We start from the raw sequence: 22,845 nt of genomic DNA, 5'->3' as shown, positions 1-22,845 counted from the left end.
GTGGAGGACACATCCTTCAGTCACTCAGATCTCTTCTGTGCCTGAGCGCAGCCAGAAGACCCCTGGGGCTGCACAACTAGGTGGGCAGTGTCAGAGAAGCACATTGTTGCTATTACATATGACTTCCAAAGCAGAAGGATCTTCAGAAGCCAATTTGAAAAATGCTCCACATTGGCAGAAATGCTTGCAACCTATCTCTTCTGTAATCATTCTCCATCTCCAGTACACAATGCAAACATAGTGGGAGGAAAATATAGACTTTGGATATTATCAGCCAGTATTTTACATCAGGCCAAGCTAATAGATGCAATATGTTTCCAGAAGAAACCTGAATATTTGTTACTAAATTCTCAAATTATTTTTATGGATTTTATTGTTTTCAAAATACATTAAGGTAAATATATGCTGTGTGATATAAGTGTATATACATTTATTTTATTAAAAGATAGATTTCCATTTTAATCTTAATGGATTCGCTTCCTGTATAGAAGTAAATCTGAGTCTGTGGAGTTCAACTGCACTACTGGTTACAGAGTTGTGCTGAGACATTGGCATTCTGGCTCATAGACGATGCAAATTTCTCTGACATGATGTGATGGGTTCCAAGCTGAAATGCAATTTCAAGAGATTCCTAATATGTTGAAATTTCTGGTGTTTTTCCTTAATATGAATCATCATAGACAAGTTAAAGCAGATGTATAATAATATAAGGTTATTTGGGGAAATACAAGAAAATGGCTTGAATATAGTAGGCATAGAAGGAGGAAAAAACAAAGTAGAGAGAAAAAAAAAGTGATGTGACTTTTATTAGAATCACATTGGTTTGGCTCTGTTTTTTGTTCTGTGATTCTAACTTGGTGAAGCTGGATCTATCTGATCCACAGTGAGAATGGTGCCTCAGAGTTAGACACGAATACTTTCCTCAGTCCAATTCTCAAAACACTGTATTCTTCAAAAGGAAGCCTTATTCACCTCACCCTCTTGATTCAGAGAGATGATGTATCATTTAGAATGAATTTTGTGTTATATATAATGTTAGCCTAGGCCACAAGTATTATCCATGGTCACACATGCAGATGTAGAAAATGTCAGTATTTTTTCATAACTTAATTTGCCTTTGTCGTGACACTCCCCTCACCCGCTAATTAGCTACGTGGCAAAAAAGAAATAAAAATGTCAATTTTATCAGATTAAAATTAGTGTTCTCTCTCACTCATCTATTCATGGATTGTGTCCAAGTTTCAGCGAGTTTATGCTACGTCACCCAGTTGGGAATCTGCATGAAGAGTTTCTCCTCCTGAGATCTTCAGCAGGAGGCCCCCTCTCCTTTTTTTTTTTTTTTTTACTATATTTACTAACACTTGAAAAAGTTATCAGCTCCTCTATCTTCTGACCAGATTTACTAGGTAATCTAATCGAGCAAATTACGATGTGAGGCAGCCAATTAAACTAATTTCCTATCTCCAATTTACACACCATCACGCACACCAAATGTGTAACAATAGAGTAAGATTATTATCTTGATAGATGAGGCTAAGACAACATTAGAACAATGATCCAAAGAGAAGGACCAAAAAAACCCCCAAAACACACGTGCATGCAAACAAAACATAAGCTTCAAATTTGAATGCAATTTATGTTCTAAATAGGTACAGAAATTGTTTGGTTCAGCACGGGAAAAGTATTTAACTTGCCAAGTAACCTGGGTAAACTACTTAATCTCAACGTGTTTCAGTTTAAAGCAAGGTTCTTCATTTATTCATTCATTCATTCATTCGTTGACAATTGTTTCTTCGTCAATAAGCACATGCCAGGCACAGTTCTAGATGCTAAAGATATAGCAGTGGATAAAATAGCCAAACTCTGTCTTCTTGTGACAATTAAATCCCAAGAAGGGAGGGGAGACAGATCAACAAACCTACAAATACGTGTATAATATGTCATGCAGCAAGAAACGATATAAAGAAATAATACAGCAGAATAAGGGGCATAGAGAATTACGGCAGATTATTATTTTATTGAGTGGTTACAGAGGCACTTATAATTAGGCAACATTTGAGCAAAAACCTAAAGGAAGTGAGTGAGCAAGCCACGTAGATATGGGGGCAAGAGAGGGGAGAGAACGCTCTGGGAAAAGGAAGCAACTGACACGAATGCTCTGAGGTAGGATTTTGCTCGGTATGTTGCATAAAGCTGGCGCAGCTGAAGTTGAGTGGAAGAGGGGAAGAGGGCGAAGAGGTAGGGAGGTGGTGTCATAGTAGGAAGCCACATCGTGTAGGGTTCTGTGTCTATAATAGTGGTCTGAGACCTTACTTTGAATAAGGTAAGAGCCTGTTGGAGGGTTCTGAGCAGAGGAGAGACATGAGTCACAACAGTGGCGACCCCATAGGTGAGATGAGTTAGGACACGCAAAAGGTTTTCTTCTTCCTCTTACTTCTCTTCTTCCTTCAGTCTTCTCTTCCCTTTATTTTCTTCTCCTCCTCAGACTCTTCCTCTTGCTCATTTCTCCTTCTGCTTTTTGTCTTATGTTTACCGCCTCCCTGAGTTAGAACTTAGTTTGCACCCGAGCTCGGCCAACTGCCCGATCCTCTTATTTGCATGTCACGGTGCGGGTCCCCATGTGAGTGACTTCGGAATACCACAGAGAATACATAAAAAGGCATGAACCAGCAAGTGTTTCTGAGGACCTAAGCTGCCAATATTACCATCTGGGGTCTTGTTCCTCTAACAATGGGGATCTAACTTGTCTTCTAACATGTCTTTACAGCTATGAGCCTGATCCAATTTCAGATCTGACATTTGCCCTCCAGCCAGCTTACATTACCTTTGAATGTTTGATCTCCACCCCAAGCAAATCCATTCTTGCTACAATGCTTGCAAAACATCTCTCTTAAACAGAGCCCTTACTAATCTTATATCATGGTCTGGGCCCTCTATATTCCACAGTCTAGATTTTCCATTCATTTCTGCACCAACAGTCCTATAATTTTCCATGCTGGTAAGAAAGGTAAAAGATGTAAATATTTATACTCCAAGGAGCCTATCTAATAAGCATACAGAACAATCTTCTTGATGATTAAGCAGATTAAAGCAAAGACCTCAAGGAGATTAAATTTGGCAGTTTATCTAACTTTTATTATAAATTAAAAATCTCAATTGTGTTTACTGACATTCACTACAAAGATAAATGAGGACACTTGTCAAATTGTCTTACTACAGAGCTAATTTTGCCTCTGAGTTTATTTTTGCGTCCAAATAACATGTTTTAGATAATTTCAGGAAGGCATAAAACATGACTAGTGTATGATACAGTGATTATTAATCCATTTTATCTATTCTTAATTACATCAGCTGTACCCAAACTCACAGTTAACTCACACTTTTCTTGTCTTTTCTTTACCCCCTCCATCTCTGTTTAAAATCAAATGCTTTGTGCTGGCCCCGTGGCTTAGCGGTTAAGTGCGCACGCTCCGCTGCTGGCGGCCCGGGTTCGGATCCCGGGCACACACCGACGCACAGCTTCTCCGGCCATGCTGAGGCCACGTCCCACATACAGCAACTAGAAGGATGTGCAACTATAACATACAACTATCTACTGGGGCTTTGGGGAGGGGAAAAAAAAAACATCTTTAAAATCAAATGCTTTATTTCGCACACCATAAAAGCTCAAAGCAGTTCACGTGCGGTAGATCGCTGTTTATAAGTGCTTTCTTCCTGCTGCTGTTGCTTAAACCAAACATGAATCAAATAAATGTACTTGAGATGGTTTCTCTTAATTTATTTTTTATACCTTGCCAACATTGGTGAAAATCCCAGTTTTGAGCTCTGGTCTATTTTTCTAAAATTCTATTTTAAAATTAATGAGGTTAAGATTTCAGGATAGGGGCCAATCTAAGATATCAGGATAGTGGCTTTTTTTTTCCCCTGCCCCTTTATTTTCTACCTAAAATAATACTTGCTAAACATGCAGATATCGTCCACACTCATTTCATACGTCTGTTGGTGAAAAGACTTATTTTTTTTCAAAATCAGGGCAGTTTCAGAATCTCTGCATTTTGAGGAGTCAGTGGGAAATTTTTTCCAAGCAGAGTTTTGTATTTTACCATAATTTCACTATGACCCTTAAGGCAAAAATAACGGGCAATTATTAGTGGTACCAAATGTATTACTTTACTTGAGGCAATTTTAACTAGTAGGTCCCTTTCTATTCCTTAATAACAACATTACACAGCAAGTTGGCATAATTTTTGGACTTAGACATTTCTCAGAATTTTGCAAAGTATTTTTTTGGAAGTGATGTACTTACAACTCTTGTAAATTCCTTGTCAGAGATTTCACTCTGCATAGAGTTCACTAGTGGTTTTTAAACAGAGGAGAGACATGAGTTATAATACCAGTACCTACCTTACTGGATTGCTCTGAAGATTAACTGAGCCAGTACACGTAAAGGACTTAGAACATTGCCTGGCCTGGAGTGAGCACTCAGTCAATGTTAATATTTGTTTGGTTATTTAATATTACCAGATCTAGAGTCAGAACTGGGTTTGAATTCCCAGCTTCATCATTTACTAGAATCCTTCATCTATGATACTGTAAAGGCCCTCATAGTGAGTTGAGTGACCTTAATATCTGGACCCTATGAAGAATACATCAAGGGGCATAAACTAGCAGGTTACATTTAGAACCCTTGCCTTTATCACTATTTGGCATCTTATCCCTTGTGGTCTAAGAACCTAAATAAACAAAAAACCTATTTGATGATTAATCATCTGAAAGCACAGCACAGGATTAAGGTGCTCTGTTTTAAGTAATGATGTTATACTCTACATGGTATAGTTTATGCTCTACGGTGACCCTTGATCAAATTTCTTTTATTAGCCTAAAATATCCCTGACTCTTTCAATGCAATTAATGATGTTTCTGTCCCTGGGAAGAGTAAATCCCATTAGCATTAAATAAAATGGAATTGACTAAGTCAGCTAGTTAAGGAGGTTCCGGGGCATGGGAGGGAGGGCACAATCCTATCCCCAACTGGACATCCTCTCCCTGTCTTCAGCTTCTTAAAATTATGGTGTATCCATGCTATGCTTTGTACAATCCTACATTCTTTGCATCTATGAACTAACCTAGGTCCTTGGTGGTAAATGCTTATCGCTGATCCCATACCATTTTTGAAAACAAATTCAAAGCTTTTATACTTTAGGATGAGCTCTCACTTTCAAGAAATGTATTTTTATCGGCACTTTCTGAGGTTTTCCCCCACTGGCCCTTTCAACTCACTGCTTCTTTCTTTCTCACAAGGTTTCTGTTTGATTTCAGCTGCTTTTAGTAGCCCTTGTGTGGATTTTGTCATCTGAGGATTTTGTTGTATCCATATACACATTTTCTATTGCTGTGTGACAAATTACCATAAATTTAGTGGCTTAAAACAAGTACACATTTGTTATCTCAATTCCATGGGGCAGGAATGTGAGCACAGCTTAGGTAGGTCCTCTGCTCAGAGTCTCACACGGTTGCAATCAAGATGCTAGCTGGGCTGCGTTCTCATCTGGAGGCTTGACAGGGAAGAATCACTTTCAAGTTCTTCCAGGTTGTTGGTAGAATTCATTTCCTTGCAGCTGTAGAACTGAGGTCCTCTGCTTTTTGCTGATTATTGTCTTCATAGGTTGTCCTCAGGTCCTTCAGAAGGAGTGAGTTCTCAGAGGCTGCCCCAGTTCCTTGCTGCATGGGCTTCTTCAACACAGCTGCTTACTTCTCTCTCCCTCCAGTCTGCTAAGTCAGAGTCTTAGAGAATGTAACCTAATCATGGAAATGACATCCCATCACCTTTGCCATATTCTCTTGATTAGAAGAAATTACAAGTCCAATGTTTATTCAAGGGGGTGAATGACACAAGGCATGGATACCAGCAAATCACTGGGGGTCACCTTTGGATCTGTCACCATAGTCTGTCTCCTGGTTTCACTGAAAATGGAGCTTCAGGGTTTTATGTCTATTCTTCTTTGTTCTTAATGTTTTTTATTGTTCTCTTATAAATTCCAGGAGGAACGGTAAAAAAACGCTGACTTGGACCTCTATGTTCATATTGGACGTCCACTGACAGAAATTTTAATGATTTATTGAGGGATACTATTTATTTCAACCATATTATACTTTTTGATAGGAAACACCTTACATCTGTACAGTAAACACATAACATTTTCTGCTGTAGCTACTCTATCTAAAGGCAATTTAAGATTATAATTTGAGTCTATAATGTTCAGGATGATTGGGAAGAGGAAAGGTAGAAAGAAAACTAACATTATTGAGTACATGTTAGATGATTTAGAATTTTATTCTGATATGTTGTTGTATTTATTTTATAAATTGAGAAACTGGAGGTTAGAGATCAAGGAATTGGCACAGAGCTATAGAGATAGTTATGAGGGAGCATGGGGTTAGAGGAGCTCAACTTCATACCTTCACTGTCTCCCTAGAAAGTTTATTTCATTTCTACTATAATGGTTTTGTTTCTAAGTGGTTACAATGCTGAAAGTCATATAGAAAACTCAAATAGTGCAGTAAACATTTCATTATTTGAAATTGTCCAAAAATGTGGTATTCTATTGCTTCTCAAAATTGAAAAGAATGTGCATTCTGAGGTTGCTACAGACCGTGTTCTATATATGTCATTTAGGTCAATTTGGCTAAGTAAGTTGTTCAAATATTATATTTTCTTATCACATATTTTGTCTGCTCATTCTATCACACATGTATACTGAGAGAGGTGTATTAAAACCTCCCACTATGATTATGGATTTGCCTGTCTTTTTCATATTTTGACAATGTCATACAAATTTGGAATTTTCATATCTTCTTGTTCAATTGATAATTTTACCATTACAGAATGTTTCTCTATCTCTTGTAATATTTTTTGTCTTAAACTCTACTATGTCTAATAGTAGTATAGCCACATCAGCTTTCTTTCTCTCTCTTTTTTATTTTTTGTGAGGAAGATCCGCCCTGAGCTAACATCTGCGAATCCTCCTCTTTTTGGTGAAGAAGACTGGCCCTGGGCTAACATCCATGCCCATCCTTCTCCACTTTACATGGGACGCCGCCACAGCATGGCTTGCCAAGCGCTGCATCGGTGTGCGCCCAGGATCCGGACCGGCTAACCCTGGGCCGCCGCAGCTGAGTGCGCGTATTTAACTGCTTGCACCACCGGGCCAGCCCCACATCAGCTTTCTTTTGCTAAGTGTTTGTGTGGTATATCTCTTTTCTTTCCCTTTATTTTCATCACATCTATGTCTTCATTTAAAGTGTGTTTCTTGCATACAGCATGTAGTTCGATCTCGTCTTAAATGAAAATTCTTAACTTTTAATTGGGGTGTTTAATTTATTTACAGTTAATGTAATTAAATATTGATATAGTTGGGTTTCAGTTTACCATATTGCTATTTGTTTTCTTTTTGTCTCATCTATTCTTTGTTACCTTATTTCTCTTTCTTGACTTCATTTGCATCAATTCAGTTTTTAAAAAATTATTTCATTATATCTCTGCTACCAGAGTTTTTAACATGTATCTATCATCTATCTATATCCCTCTATCTATATCTATATCTAGCTATTTTTATATGTATGTATGTATCTATCTCTCATCTATCTAATCCATCATCTATCATTTTTTTTAACAGCTCTATTGAGATATAATTCATGTAACATACTGTTCACCTATTTGTAAGGTGTAATTAATGAAATGGTTTTGACTATAATCAAAGTTGTGCAACCTTCACCACAATCAATTTAAAAAAAATTTCATCACCTTCAAAAGAAACTCCATCCCATTAACTATAATCCCCATTGCCTTCAGTCCGATGCCACTACTAGTTTAATTTTTATCTCTACTGATTTGCCAATTCTGGACATTTTACTTCAATGGAACCATGTAATATATGGTCTTTCGTGACTGACTTATTTCACTTAGTATACTATTTTCAAGGTTTATTGACACTATAGCATGTATCATTACATCACTGTTTTTATGACTAAAACAGGTTTCATTGTATGGATATGCACATTTTGTTGATTCATTCCTCGGTGGACATTTTGGTTGCTTCCACTTTTTGGCTGTTATGAATAACGCTGCTATGAACATTCATGTACAAGTTTTTGCATGGACATATTTTTTCGTTTGAGTATATAGCTAGGAGTGAAATTGCGGCATCACATGGTAATTCTATGTTTAATTTTTGAAAAACTGTTAAAATGTTTTCCAAAGCATCTGTATCATTTTACATTCCTACAAATGGTTTATGAGGGTTCTGATTTCTCCACATTCTTGCCAATGCTTGTTATCTGACTTTTTGATTATAGCAATCTTAGCGGATGTGAAGTCATATTTCATTGTGGCTTTGATTTGTATTTCTCTGATGACTAATAATCTTAAGCTTCTATTCATGCATTTATTGACCATTTGTATACCTTTTTCGGAGACATACCTATTCAGATCTTTTGCCCATTTTTTAACTGGGTTATTTTTCTTTTTATTATTGACTTGTAAGTGTTCTTTATATATTCTAGATATTCATCTCTTACCAGATATGTGATTTGCAAGGATTTTCTCTCATTTTGTGGATAGCCTTTTCACTTTCTTTATAGTGTTCTTTGAAGTACGAACATTTCTAATTTTAAAGAAGCCCAATTTATCTATTTTTTATTTTGCCACTTGTCCTTTTTGTGTTATATGTAAGAATTTATTACCAAATCTGAGGTCACAAAGATTTACTCCTATATTTTCATCTAAGCATTTTATAATTTTAACTCTTACATTTATGTCTTTGAGTTAATTTTTATATATGGTATAAGTAGAGATACAATTTCTTTCTTTTGCATCTGGCTATCCAGTTGTGTCAACACTATTTGTTGGAAAGACTATTCTTTCCTCCATTGAATGGTCTTAATACCTTTGTCATGAATCAATTGATCATAGATATATGGGTTTATATCTGAACTCTCAATTCTATTCTACTGATCTATATGTCAATCCTTACACCACTACCACATTTTCTTGATTACTGTTGCTTTGTAGGAAGTTTTGAAATCAGCAAGTGTGATCCTCCAATTTGGTTCTTCTTTTTAAGATTGATTTAGCTAATCTGGGTACCTTGAGTTCCCATATGAATTTTAGTATCAGCTTATCAAGTTCTTTAAAGAAACCAGCTGGGATTCTGATAGGGATTGTGTGAATCTGCAGATCAATCTAGGGTGTATTTCCATTTTAATAATATGTCTTCTGATCCACAAAGATGTAATATTTTTCTGTTTATTATGATCTTCTTTGATTTGTCTCAACAATATTTTTTAGTTTTCAGAGTAGAAGTTTTACACTTCTTTTGTTCAATTTACTCCTATTTTATTCTTTTTTGACGCTATTGTGAATAGAATTGTTTTCTTAAAGTCGTTTCCAGATTGCTCATTTTAAGTATACAAAAATACAATTGTTTTGTATAAATTGATCTTGTATTCCCTGTATCACTTTGTTTTAGGTTTGTGTCTTGTAGACTTGTGTGTTCTCAAAGTGGAGAATTTTGCTTTCCTCTTTTTATTTCTGGAGCTAAATTTCTTTTTAATAAGTATATTAAGGCTTTTTATATTTGTGTATATTAAAGGAATGTTTAGTGAAAATAAAATTAGTGTATTACCTTTTCTTTTTTCCTTTACATCCCTCCACCATGTAATTTTAGTCAATAATATTGTCTTTCGTAGTGTTTACCTTTGTACTTTTAAATATGCTGAGACTTCTGTTACTTGAATTGTCTTCTTTACATGATATAGTTTGAGTCTCAGCTAATATAGGTAGAGGAATTACTACTCGCTCCTTCTTTCCTTTTTCCACTTCCACTGTTTAGCAGATTTATAATTTTTCCATTGTCAGGTCATGTAGTTCTTATATACTGCTCTGTTACTCAAATCCTCATATCTGTTTACTCTTAGTTCTTAATTAAAATATTTAAAACATATATATTACAAATGCTATAACATTATAAACACATATGCATTTATAAATATAAAATACTTGCTGATAATCCTTTAGCCATGATTTCAGCAAGTAAAACATGGTTGACTGAAGTTTGAAATCTATTACTTTCTCGAAATTTGAAATCTAGTAGTTTCTGTGGTATTGCTTGTTATTGTATGCTAAAAAGAATGTCTTAATATTTTCACTTTCAGTAACGGTTAACTAGGTTGTTGCAGACAGACTCTTAGGCCTGGGACAAATAGAACAACTGAAGGGATAATTACTGTTTTTTTCAAAACTTTTTTTTAAAGAGTATCAAGTCAGAGAATGTTGGAGAGCCCATAGAGAAGATAAGTGGAAGATGTTGATTCCAACATTTGGCATCGTTTTTTCCCATGAGGTACTTACCAATTTGTAAATAATGCATCTGAATTTAAGCTCTTCAGTCTAATTATTGTTAGACTGCTCAATATTAGTCTGCTTAGAGTGCCATAACATAGTACCACAGACTGGGTTGCTTAAACAGCACAAATTTATTTTTTCATAGTTCTGGAGGCCTGAAATCCAAAATCAAGGTGCCATCAGGGTTAGTTTCTGGTGAAACCACACTCCTCAGCTTGCGGATGGTGCCTTCTCGGGCAGTACTATCAGATTAGGGCCTGATCTTTATGACCTCATTTAACCATAACTACCTCCTTCAAGGCCCTGTCTCTAAATATAGTCACATTGGGGGTTAAGGCTTTAACATATGAATTTTGGGGAGACACAATTCAGTTCATAACAGGTCTACACTGGGAATTGGTACTCCTGGAATAACATTCCTCAGACTCAAAAATTCTAATTGCCCTATCTTTAAGTTCATTGATTCTTCTGTGTGCTCAAATCTGCTGTGAACTTCTCTAGTGAATTTTTCATTTCAGTTATTGTACTTGAAAACTCCAGAGTTTCTGTTTGGTTCCTGTTTATAATTTCTGTATCTTTGTTGATGTTCTTATTTTGTTGATACATTATTTTTTCTGATTTCCTTGAGTTCGTTGTCTGTGATTTCCCTTAGCTCTGTGAGCATATTTAAAGACTGTTGTAAAGTCTTTGTCTGGTAAGTTTGACGTCTCGGCTTCCTCAGGGACACTTTCTGTTGATTTATTTAGTTCCTTTGAATGAGCAATGTTTTCCTGTTTCTTTGTCTACTTCATGATTTTTTTGTAGAAAATTGGGCATTTGGTCATTATAATGTAGTGAATCTGGAAATCAGATTTCCCCACCTGTCCAGGGTTTGCTGGACTTTTGTTAAAAGCTGTAGTAGTCTATTTGTTTTGAGACTTTTCCAAAGTATGTGGCAATTATTCCTTGTCATGTGTGCTCGTTGAAATCTCTGCTTTTTCAGCTCATGTTCAGAAAATGTTATGACAGAGATTTACTTGAATGCCAGGAACTGAAACTGACAAACAAGCGAAAATACACCTAAAAAAGTAAAGAGAAAGAATAATTTTCTCTCCCAGTCTTTGCAGACTAGCTTTTTGTTGGGACAGTCCTTCATGGATTAGCTAGGTTTGCTCTGAGCCAAGGGATCAGCCCAAAGTTAAAGCTTGATGTCTTCTCAGGACTTTTGTGAGCATGCATCTTGCGTAGGCATGCACGTGATGTTCTAAAATCCCCTATATAGGCAACTGCTTTGGAAGTCCTAACTTCCCAAAAAGTCTCACCCCAGATTCTTCTCCAGGCCTTAGATGGTCTATTGTATGTCTCTACCCATAATCCCTTACTCCAGGTATCTGTGTGTTTGTAGCCCCTTTGTAGCATTTATGAGGAGTATTTGCCACTTTACCGTGCCTGCATTCCAAGTTATGCAAGGCGGACTCTAGCGAGTCAGTGCTTCAAATATCCTCCAGCTAGATTAGAACTGACATACACAACAATTTGCAAATACAGAATGTTCTGCTCCCTCTGGTCAAATGATGAGGGGAACTGTGTTGCTGCTACTCAAGACCAAGACTGCCACTGCACCAGAGAGGAGGTGGGGTGAAAACAAGTAAAAACACCACATAACTTTCCTGTCATTTTGGAGATGACTTTTTCATGATTGGGTGTTTGCTTGGTTGCAAATCTTTGTTTCTGAGCTCTTACAAAGCTAGTTTAGATAGCTTCTGGTGGTTTTGTCGATGTTTTTATGGAGGAAGGAGAGTTTGGATCTTCCCAGTCTGCCATTTTGCTGATGTTGTACTCTATAGAGTTTTTAACTGCTCAAATAATTCCAATTTTTCTCATACCTCTCCCCACTTTCTGGCATTTTATGTGTGGAAAGATGGGCTAGGAAATAAAAAAAATCAAAGAATGCATTGTTTAATGCACAAAAGTTTAGCTTTATTCCCTATTTGCCACAAGTTAAGATACTAAATCCTAATAACCTAGGCTCAATGATAGTGTTCGCCTATAGAAATTATTTATAAATGTTTTCTGATTTGGGTAATATTTATGTAAAACATCTTCTGATGCTATATTTGATCTCCCTATAGAGTTGGTAAATATCTTTATCTTGCAAATACTTTAATATGCACTTCAAATATCACATTTTCTTTCAGGTCATAAAATTATTTGCTTTCATTTTAAAAGAAGAAATACTTATTTCTATTTTTTAAAGTACAATTTAAAATATCTAGTAGCATTGCCTTCATGTTTAAAATCCTTTTTTCTGGAGATTTCTTGTATTTTTCATTTTAAAGCAATGACGCTTTTTCTTTTGAGAAACTATAATATGTGGACATAGGAATTGTCTTTGTGAAGGCAATTTTCTAATTGTGTGGATTTAATCAACCCAATTAATGTTGTAATCCTGCAATATCCTCACAAGTAGGCTTCAAAGTTGACTTTTGCTTTCAATTACCTTTTTGATTAACTAAGAAGTCCTTCATGGATAAAAATTTATCCAAATAAGACCTTTGAGAATAAAGTGGTCATTTTGAGAGAATGACTAACCAAGCACTTTTAAAGGGTTATTTTAATAGTGAAAGAAGGGTAAACATTAGAAAGAGATGAGTTGCTTTATGGTTTTGACAGCCTGTAAGAGCCTGCCAAAATGACAATGCCCACAAGAGTCAATAACAGCTTAATAACATGATAAACTTTCTTGTGCATGTATTTTGTAAATATCTCTGATTATCCCATTATACTTTTCTATGTTTCTGGTTTTTTAAAAAATAAATGTTGTTATAATAAAAATTGTACGTGTTCATTATTCAAAAATATAAACATCGAACTAAAAGTGTAAACGACAAGATACGTATCATGCCCAAATTTTACCACACTATCCCAGTTAGAGATCTTTTCTATTCTTATGGCAGCAAAGTTTCATCCTCTGCTCAGCCTTGTGCCCTGAAAGATGAAAAGCTGTGTGTGATCTTCCTGCCTGAGCTGAGATCTCAAGGTGAACCACAAAAACTTCTCTTTGCAATGATTTTCTACTCAGAGTGGTTTTTGCTTTGTAATTTCCAGATCTGCTCACTGAAGTGTCAGCCAGCTTATCTCAGAATTGAAGGCTGTTAGTAGGACTACTCAGGATTTTAAAAAATAACTTCTATTCTTTTCTCAGTACTCTCTCTTTAGGATGGGGTGGGGTCAGAAGCTGCACTACCATGTAAAACCCACAAATCTTTTCTTTATTTGTTTTAGTGTTACTATTTAAGGTTTTGGACATGGAATTAAGCTTCATTCGTTATTTCATCGCAAGTAGTGAATTTCTTTTAACTGGTTTCATACTATATTATATTGAAGTTAGTTTGAGGAGAAATTAGTATATTTTATCTAGATGTCATATGACACATTAGGATGTCATATTCTAACTTTGTTTACTAACATCAGAAATATTTTATCCACAAGCATTTTATTCATCTCATGCCAAGAATCCAAATGTTTTCAATAATAGACGTTACAAATTACCTGTCATTGGCCCATGAAAACAACGGCAGTGTTCCAACAAAATATTACCCTAGTCCGTTTTTAAAATACTTCAAAGATGAGTTTACATCAAAGAGCCTATCTGAATAAATCAGCAGCTACTTAGTCATTTAGTTTCTTTTTATTCTTAGTTACTGTCTGTTTAATGTCTTATACAGATGCTCTAGCTGGAAAGAAAATGCCAAAAAATCTTGATGTTTTAAGAACTTTTCCCAATTATAAATATTTGCTCCCAAAATGGATTGCAAATTTAGACATGATTTCTTTCCATTAGAGAGGGTGCCAGAGAAAACATTTTTAAAATATAACTATTTCAAGACCGTATTTTCAGCTGTCTTGTATAATGTGAGAGTTTCGTTTTCCATGAAGGTATGGAGTTTTAATCTCTGTGTGAGAAGAGTGAAGAGGCAAGAACGTCCAAACTGAGAGGAGTAGAAAAACGTAGTAGGACACAGATATTTTTCTGAGACTTGGTAATACGTGGGGTGTCTGAAATTGATGAGTTGCAGGATGTTTGATGAAAAAGATAAACATATATGAGGTAATAAAAGGTGACATTTGAAGATGTGGCCAAGATCTTCAGAAGAAAACAGTAGGCTTATAGCAAGAAAAATGGTAGACAAACATCCTAAATTGTGACTCTGAAAAACAAAACTAGAGTTATAAATTTATTAAATAAGCTAGTGCAGACAGAAGTAAAAATGAAATAGCCAAGATTCTTATCTAGAAGAATAGACTGTATGCCAGAATTTAGAGAAGGTAAAGAAAGACTAGAACTCTGGAAGCAAAAGCATCCAAGAGGACAGCATTCAAACTGAGGGTTTAGGTTATTTTATATCACTGTAGAATATACTGGAATTAAGAAGGGTTTTACTGAGGCCCAACAGGAAAGAAATTTTCATCAAGAGAAGCAGAAACAAAAAACATAGGGAAAGGAAAGGGAAATTGTCAGCTACAATTAAAAAATAGGGTGGACCAGCCAGATAACTTAAAACCATGAGTTTATGTTCATGTGCTCATGTGGTTAGGTACTTAACATAGCAGTGCATGCAGAACCACAGTAAATAAAGTGGGAAGAAGTAGGTACAGCTGTCATAAAATCAAAGTATGGAAAAAATCTAGAATCCAGTGGCAAGACATTAGGTAGTGCTGGTTAAGAAAAGGAAACTGAAATTGATCTAGTCAACAAATCAGATCAGGGTGTTGTAGCCTATCATGTGACATTGAAATAAATCTTTTTGCTAAAACTAGTTTAAGTGTATCCTTTTTTCCCTGAACCCTGACCCATATTACCCCCTGTTAATGATGAGTCCAAATATATAATATTATTGCTGCCATAATCAGTGGGGTTAAATATTGGTAAAGTTAAACATTGGTTAGACCTTAGGTGGCACTGAAAGTTTTGAGACTGGCTGCTGAAATGTGCCCATTGGCAGATATCAGTAGTGCACATGGATTGCTCACTACCCATTGCATTATCCAATGCTGAGCCACTTCCCCACTATTCCTTTGGATTGAGATTTAGGACATTTTCCCAGGTCTCAAAGATCTGGTTAGAATGGCCGATGCCAAGCTCTTTTGTATGTGTAAATGTATGTGGTAAGTAGTTAAAATAGGTCTTTAGGATGACCACAAATCTCATCAAGAAGCTTCATCTCCACTGTAGTAGGAAGACTTCTATAACAATCCCCATATCTTAGTATTCACATCCTTACACAATCTTCCCTTGAGCATGGGCTGGACACAGAGACTTGATTCTAACCAATAGAGTATGGCAAAGTTGATGAGATGTCACTTTTGTAATTTGGTTACAAAACATTGCAACTTCCATCTTGCTTGAAGATTCTATTGCCTTCTTGGCTTGTACTCTTTGATGAAACGAGCCTCCATGTTGGAGTTGTCCATACAGCAAGGATCAAAGTCAACAGCCAGAAAGAAACCAAGGCCCTCATTCCAATAGCCCGTAAGGAACTGAATCCTGCCTGCAACCATGTGAGCTTGGGGGCAGATCTTTGCCCACCTGAGCCTTGTGTTGATTATAGCCCTGTTGGTACCATGTTGCAACCTGTGAGAGACCCTAAAGCAGAACAGCCAGCTAAGCTGTGCTGGATTTCTGATCCAAAAAACCGTGAGATAATAAATATGTATTCTTTTAAGCCACTAATTTTTAAGATAATTTGTTATTTAGCAACAGATACTTCTTACTTACTTTTATTTAGTTGTACTGAGCTTTTAGTATGTTTATTGAAAAAGCACCTGACTTTTCCTGTTGGCAGGCTGGGAGTCTGATAGCTTCCAAACATGTTAGTTTGGAAATTCCAAAGATTCACAGCAAAGGAAAAAAATCAACAGAGTGAAATGGCAACCTATAGAATAGGAGAAAATATTTGCAAACTATATATCTGAGGAACTCCTACAACTCAATAACAAAAAAATGAATAACCTGATTTAAAAATGGGCTAAGGACTTGAATAGATATTTCTCCAAAGATGACATACAAATAGCCAACAAGTATAAAAAAATTGCTCAATGTCAGTAATCACCAGGGAAATGCAAATCAAAACCACAATGAAATATTACCTCACGTGTCAGGAGGCTATTATCAAAAAACAAAAGACAATAAGTTAGGGTGCGGAGAAATTGGAACCCTTGTACACTGTTTGTAAGAATGTAAAGTGGTGTAGCCACCGTGGAAAACAGTTTGGAGGTTCCTCAAAAAATTAAAAATAGAGCTACAATATGATCTAGCAATCCCACTTATGGGTATTTATCCCAAAGAATTGAAATTAGGATCCCGAAAAGATAATAACACTGTCATGTTCATTACAGTACTATTCACAATAGCTCAGATTTGGAAACAACCCAAGTTTCCATTGACGGATGGATAAAGAAAATGTAGCATATACATTCAATGGAATATTATTCAGCCTTAAAAAAGAAGGAAATTCTGCCATATGCAATAACATGGGTAAACTATGAGGACATTATGCTAGTGAAATAAGTCAGTCACAGAAAGACAAATATTGCATAATTCCAGTTATATGAGGTATCTAAAATAGTCAAAATCATAGAATCAAAGAGTGGAATAGTGGTTACCAGGGGCTGGGAGGAGGGAGAAATGGGAAGTTACTATTCAATGGGTATAGAGTTTCAGTCACGCAAGATGAAAAAAGTTCTTGAGATCTACTGTAAAACCTTGTACCTATAGTCAACAATACTGTATTGAATACTTAAAAATTTGGTAAGAGAGTAGATCTCCTATTAAGTGTTTTTACCACAATAAAATAAAATTTTTAAAAATTTCAAAAATCCAAGATATTTGATGGAGACACTTCTATCATTTTAGCCACGCTTTGAAAATTTGAAACTCTGTTGGTTAGGGATGGATTAAGAATATTTACTTTGAAGATAACAGCCTCTCTTTCTCTCTCTCTCTTTCATTCTCTCTCTCATTTCACTGCTCTCTTAGGCCAATCATCTCAAACTTTAGTTAGTAGTCATATTAACATTGTTTCCTATTATAATTTTATTACACATTATGAGATAATAGCAAATATACATATTGGTCTCTATCCCCAGTTCCTGGCAACGAGTTCCTAAAACCCTTGTAAATTCCTCAGTGATAAGAGCACTAGGAGCATCTTTTGTTCTAATGAGGTGACTCTGACTCTGGGTGGGCTCCTGGATGGCTTCTGGATCAGGGCTGGTCACTAGAAAGACCAAGTCATGATTAGAAGCTTGGAATTTTCAGCCCCACCCCTCATCCTCCAGAGTGTGGAGAGGGGATAGAAATGGAGATAATACTTGATCATGCCTACGTGAGGAAGCTTCCATAAAATCTCAAAAGCACAGAGTTCAGAGAGCTTCCAGGTTGGTGAACACATCCACACTGGGAGGGTGACACATCCCAACTCCATGGAGACAGAAGCTCCTGAACTCGGGATCCTCCCAGACCTGGCCATATCTCTCTCTTCATCTGGCTGTTCATCTGTTACCTTTATCATACCCTTTAATAAACTGGTAAATGTGTTTCCCCAAGTTCTGTGGGCTACTCTAGCAAATTAATCAAACCCAAGGAATGGGTCATGGGAAACTTTAATCTACAGCTGGTTGGTCAGAAGTATAGCTCCTAAGAACTACTATGTGTACGTGTGTGTAATGTATGTGGTTGTTTGGTTCAGTAGTTACCAGCTGGATGGATAACTAGAAGAAGGAAGCATCTCTGAATGCCTCACTGGTGGCCAGTCTTCAAAAGCAACTTCAAAACTGCCACTCTGAACAGTTTGGAGACTCTGCTGTTGGAGAGTTACAGTTCCTGGTTGGGCTGCTAAAGTGTCTCAGAGGTGACTAACCCCTAAAGGTAGAGTGTGAGATTTCCCCAAGGAGAATACAGGTTTACGTAAAAGGTTTGAAACTCAGGAGTTATCTGAAGAACATGAACCCAAGGACAGGGTGGCACTGCTAGGAATTGGGGTGCATCCTGGGGAGTCTGCTCTGACAAAGATAACTCTTGGTGCTTTTTCTTCTTCTATATATTTTTTTTCTTTTTTACCATGGTAATGATCATGGTTAATGTACAGTTTTCTCTTCTAGGTTGCAATTCTTTTTATCTATCCCTTAACATTTAGTACTGTCTTATACACCCTTACAGTGTTTTGTTTTGGTATTTTGAGACACCAAGAAGGAAGCCAGTGAAGAAAAGTGGGCTCTCCCACATTGACTGAGTCCTGTGTGGAGACAGCACCACTGTATTGGGTGGTGGTGGGTGATAATGCACCCTGACTAGTGGGGAATAGAGGAGGAGAAGCAGCTCTGGGTGCACGAATGTGTGGACATATGAAATCCCTTTCTTCTCTAATATACTAAGGAAGGTGGCTCTTGAATGGATAGAACTGATGCTTAGGCTAAATCCAATGAAGTATTTTTTTGTATATAATTACTTGTTTAACATTTGTTTCCTCTTCTAGATGCCCCAAGGGGAAGAAATTGGGTGTATCTTGTTTTATTTATTTTTTATCTTATTTATTTCTACTTCCTAGCATGTAACAAGGCACTAAGTAGATATTTAAAATGTATTTGTTAAGTAAATGAAATGGTAACTATTTATAGAGCTTAAAGTAGGCACAATCCATCACTTGGGGAACTGAGCACAGTTTAATTTTAGTTACTTGCAGTTAGCTGATATATTATGACTATTATTTCTTCTGAAAGGCAACATGACTGTCACTAACTTGACGTGATTAGAAAATTTGTAAATTAAATGCATATGAACAGCGAGGTGGAAATATGTATAAGTAGGCAGATCAAACTCAGCCTAACATACAACACCCTAGAAATGGTAAACTATTATTTACACCTAGAAGTACTCAGTAAATTTAGAAAAATTAATAAATGAGATGAAAATCAAATAAAGAGATTTCCTGAAAGAAGTACTCATAACAAACTTACCGAATTATTAATGAGTTCAGTGATGATCTATGCTAAAATTCTATTTCTGTGTAATTCTGCATGACACCTTTTAGCCAAATGTCCACTGCATTTTGAATCCCAACTGTGATTTACGAAGTGGCCACTAGATGGCAACATGTATCGATAAGTTAGTTTTCATACGTCCAAGTTATAGTTACATGGTGCACAATTTTTACATTAAAAAATTATTTTATTTATTTATTTTTTTGTAGGATTTTTGGTAGTTTTATTTATTTATTTATTTATTTATTTATTTATTTATTTTGGTGAGGAGATCAGGCCTGTGCTAACATCTGCCAATCCTCCTCCTTTTTTGCTGAGGAAGACTGGCCCTGGGCTAACATCTGTGCCCATCTTCCTTCACTTTATATGGGATGCCGCCACAGCGTGGCTTGCCAAGCGGGGCGTTGGTGCACGCCCAGGATCCGAACCGGCGAACCCTGGGCCGCCACAGCAGAGCGCATGCACTTAGCTGCTTGCGTCACTGGGCCGGCCCCCCAAAAATTATTTTAGATAAACTGAATGGTTTACATTATTTAAGATATATGAGAAATTTTTAAAATAAAGTTAAAACTGTTGCCTCAGGAATTTTGGAATTTGATGGGATTTTCTACGTTAAATATTCTGGGTTGAACTAAGTGGACTGGATATTCAGTATTTGTGGTGTCAAAATGCCAGTTTTGTATGTAAGGGATATTACAGGTCTTGAAATGTAATCTTACTGCTTTGACATATATGCTCTAAACCAGCATTTCTTAATGCATGTTAATAGCAGGGTTTAAAAAGCTGGATTTATAAAAGGTAAAATAGTTCTTATCTGTAGGATTTTTTCAGAGATTGAGTACGTTAATGTGTATTCCTTCTTTTCAAAAGGAAGAGTATGTAGAATTCCTCAAATGGAACTCCTTTCATGACACATTTCCTTAGGGAGTAATACTCTACAACATCCAGGGAAAATGCTGTGCTAACTGAGGATTTCTAAGCTGACAAATAATATCATTTGAAGTCATTGTAGGCATGTGGGAAAATAGCAAATACATGTAAAGTAACAAAATATAGAATGTGAGGGTACTAAATCTAATTTTTGAAAATATTGCAATTTTTAAACTTTAAGCAATACCTAACATTCACTGGACAGTTCATTTAGCTTGAAGATAGATTATATCCTGTTCTGCAGAAGATAATGGAAATGTGAAAAATCCTGCATTAATGAGCCAAAATAACTTGATATAATCAGAATGGATTCTGGCACATTTTACTTTCTTCTTTATGAGAGGGGGAAATGGAACCAGAGACAGGAAATCGGGGACTGATTTCTAAAAAGCAAACTCTAAGGCTGTCATGGACAGATCTTTTACATTTTCTTGAAGCCCTAATATTTGTCACTACAAATTCGTGTTCACATTGCTAGCACTGTGACCCTACAAGATATTCTAGCATGAAAGACAGATTCCGTTATGATTTCTACTGGACTAAATTGAGAAATTACTTGGTGAGGTGTCATTGTAACTGCACATGGTGGGGACTAAATGTCACACGGGACTGAATTTTCCCCGTAAATGAATTTGCTCCCAGTTCCATGTGTTAAACATGAAAGGATTCAAGTCTGATTAACCACCTCTGGTGGATAATTTTGAATTAAGGGATCAATTTTGATTTATCGTCCTGTGCTGCCATCCGGTGGTTACTTGAGAAATGAATAAAGTGGAGAAATCGAATGTTTAAAAAAATGTTTTGAGCTATCTGCTTCTATGGAATAACAGAAAAGGGACTCAAGCAGACATGTGCCTCCTGTCTGCAGAAAGAATGATATTCGGTGGCGTTCCTTCATTGATTTCCTCTCTCTCTCACCCCTCCAAGATAGGCCGAGTTTAAATAGTTGCTGCATAATGCATGAAGGAGAAAAGTCTTGAGAGGACTTAACAGTTCTGAGAAAAAATTGTCTCTTATTCTTAAATATTTCCATGGGGCGAGGGAGGAAGGACATCTATTTTCACCTTAATTTTCATTTGATCAGTAGAATTCATTTCTTTCTGAACAGTTTGTCTAAACTAGGTTCTGAAAAATATCCATCATATCCTTATAGTAATGAAAAAACTAAAGCTGACCAGCAAAGAGCTCGGCTGAGTTATTCTGGAATGCGACGACATCAGGTTTTATCTTTTTTTATCTTAATGAAATGTGGTGCTATTATGCAAGCAGGCTGGCTATTACCAGCAAAATAATCTACCCCGTAATGGAATAAAAGTCTGTTTGAGGTAATTCAATGTAGAAATACTTTCACTTATTCACAGCAGATAATGAAGTATCTTCTAAAAGAAGGGAGCTTTTGATCACTTGTTTATAATTTAAAACAAATTACTTGCTCTTTCATAGTTGTATCTAATGAAAAAATAATTTAATGAACATTATATGAAGGACTAATCTTAACAGTATTAATTCTTGCCATTGTTTTGATTGTCAAACCAATTAAAGTCATTAGTCGGTATACATTAACCAAGAATTTTTCTGTTAACTTTTCTATTCTACATAAATAGATACGGTGAGGTTTAGTATGTAGATCATAGTCATAAAAGAAAACAGAAATGAAAGAAAATTAGAATTCTGAACTATTGATTCAACTTTATGTTTAATTACTCATTCATAAAGCCCTTGAAAGTACATTTCAGAAAACATTAACTATTGCAATTTTCTTATTAAACATTTATTTCTGGCACCTTTATGTTACAATATTAATAAACCATGGTTTTACCTAATCAAAAGAAAAGCTGTGATGCTAACTTGCTGAAGTTTATTTTATTCCATTCCTGCCTTCTAGTTCTTACTAAATAAGGACATTATTTGTCAGATTACTGTGTTGAAAATCTAGTTGGGTAGAATATTACCACTAAATAAGCCTTCTATCTTTGTAATGCATGTTGAATTTAGCAAACATATTAAAATGCAGTCACCTTATCATTTATAAGTACATAGTTACAATCATCATTTTAAATTTTACTTAATTTCCTTCTGTAGGAGAAAAAAACTATATGCATAACAAATCAATATAAAATGAAAAAGGTAAACAACAGCTTGCTAAATAAATAACGTGAAGCAATTCTCCATCAAAGCCTCAGTAATTACCTTGTGAAACAGGCTGCCCTTAATACAACAATTAATTAATTTTTTCAAATGAATTATGCAAGCCAGTATTTTTTCTCCATTAATGTTTTGTTGAAGTCATTAAGTTTCATTAATGAATAACAAAGAAGCAATTGGGTCTTTATTCTAACTGATATATATTAATGTGCTTAATTTGAACTAAACGTATTCCCAGTATGTAATCAAATTTGAATCAATCAAGTCAATTTACCAGTCAAATGTCCTGTTGGAGCTCCAGCTGCTTAGTGTGGATGGCTCCTCATGAAGAACACGGGGAAAGTGAC

This window comes from Ceratotherium simum, chromosome 14 (genome assembly GCF_057802395.1).
Source record: "Ceratotherium simum simum isolate JZ-2026a chromosome 14, ASM5780239v1, whole genome shotgun sequence".
In the NCBI taxonomy this organism is placed as follows: Eukaryota; Metazoa; Chordata; class Mammalia; order Perissodactyla; family Rhinocerotidae; genus Ceratotherium; species Ceratotherium simum.
Note: the sequence above shows the minus strand (reverse complement) of the source record.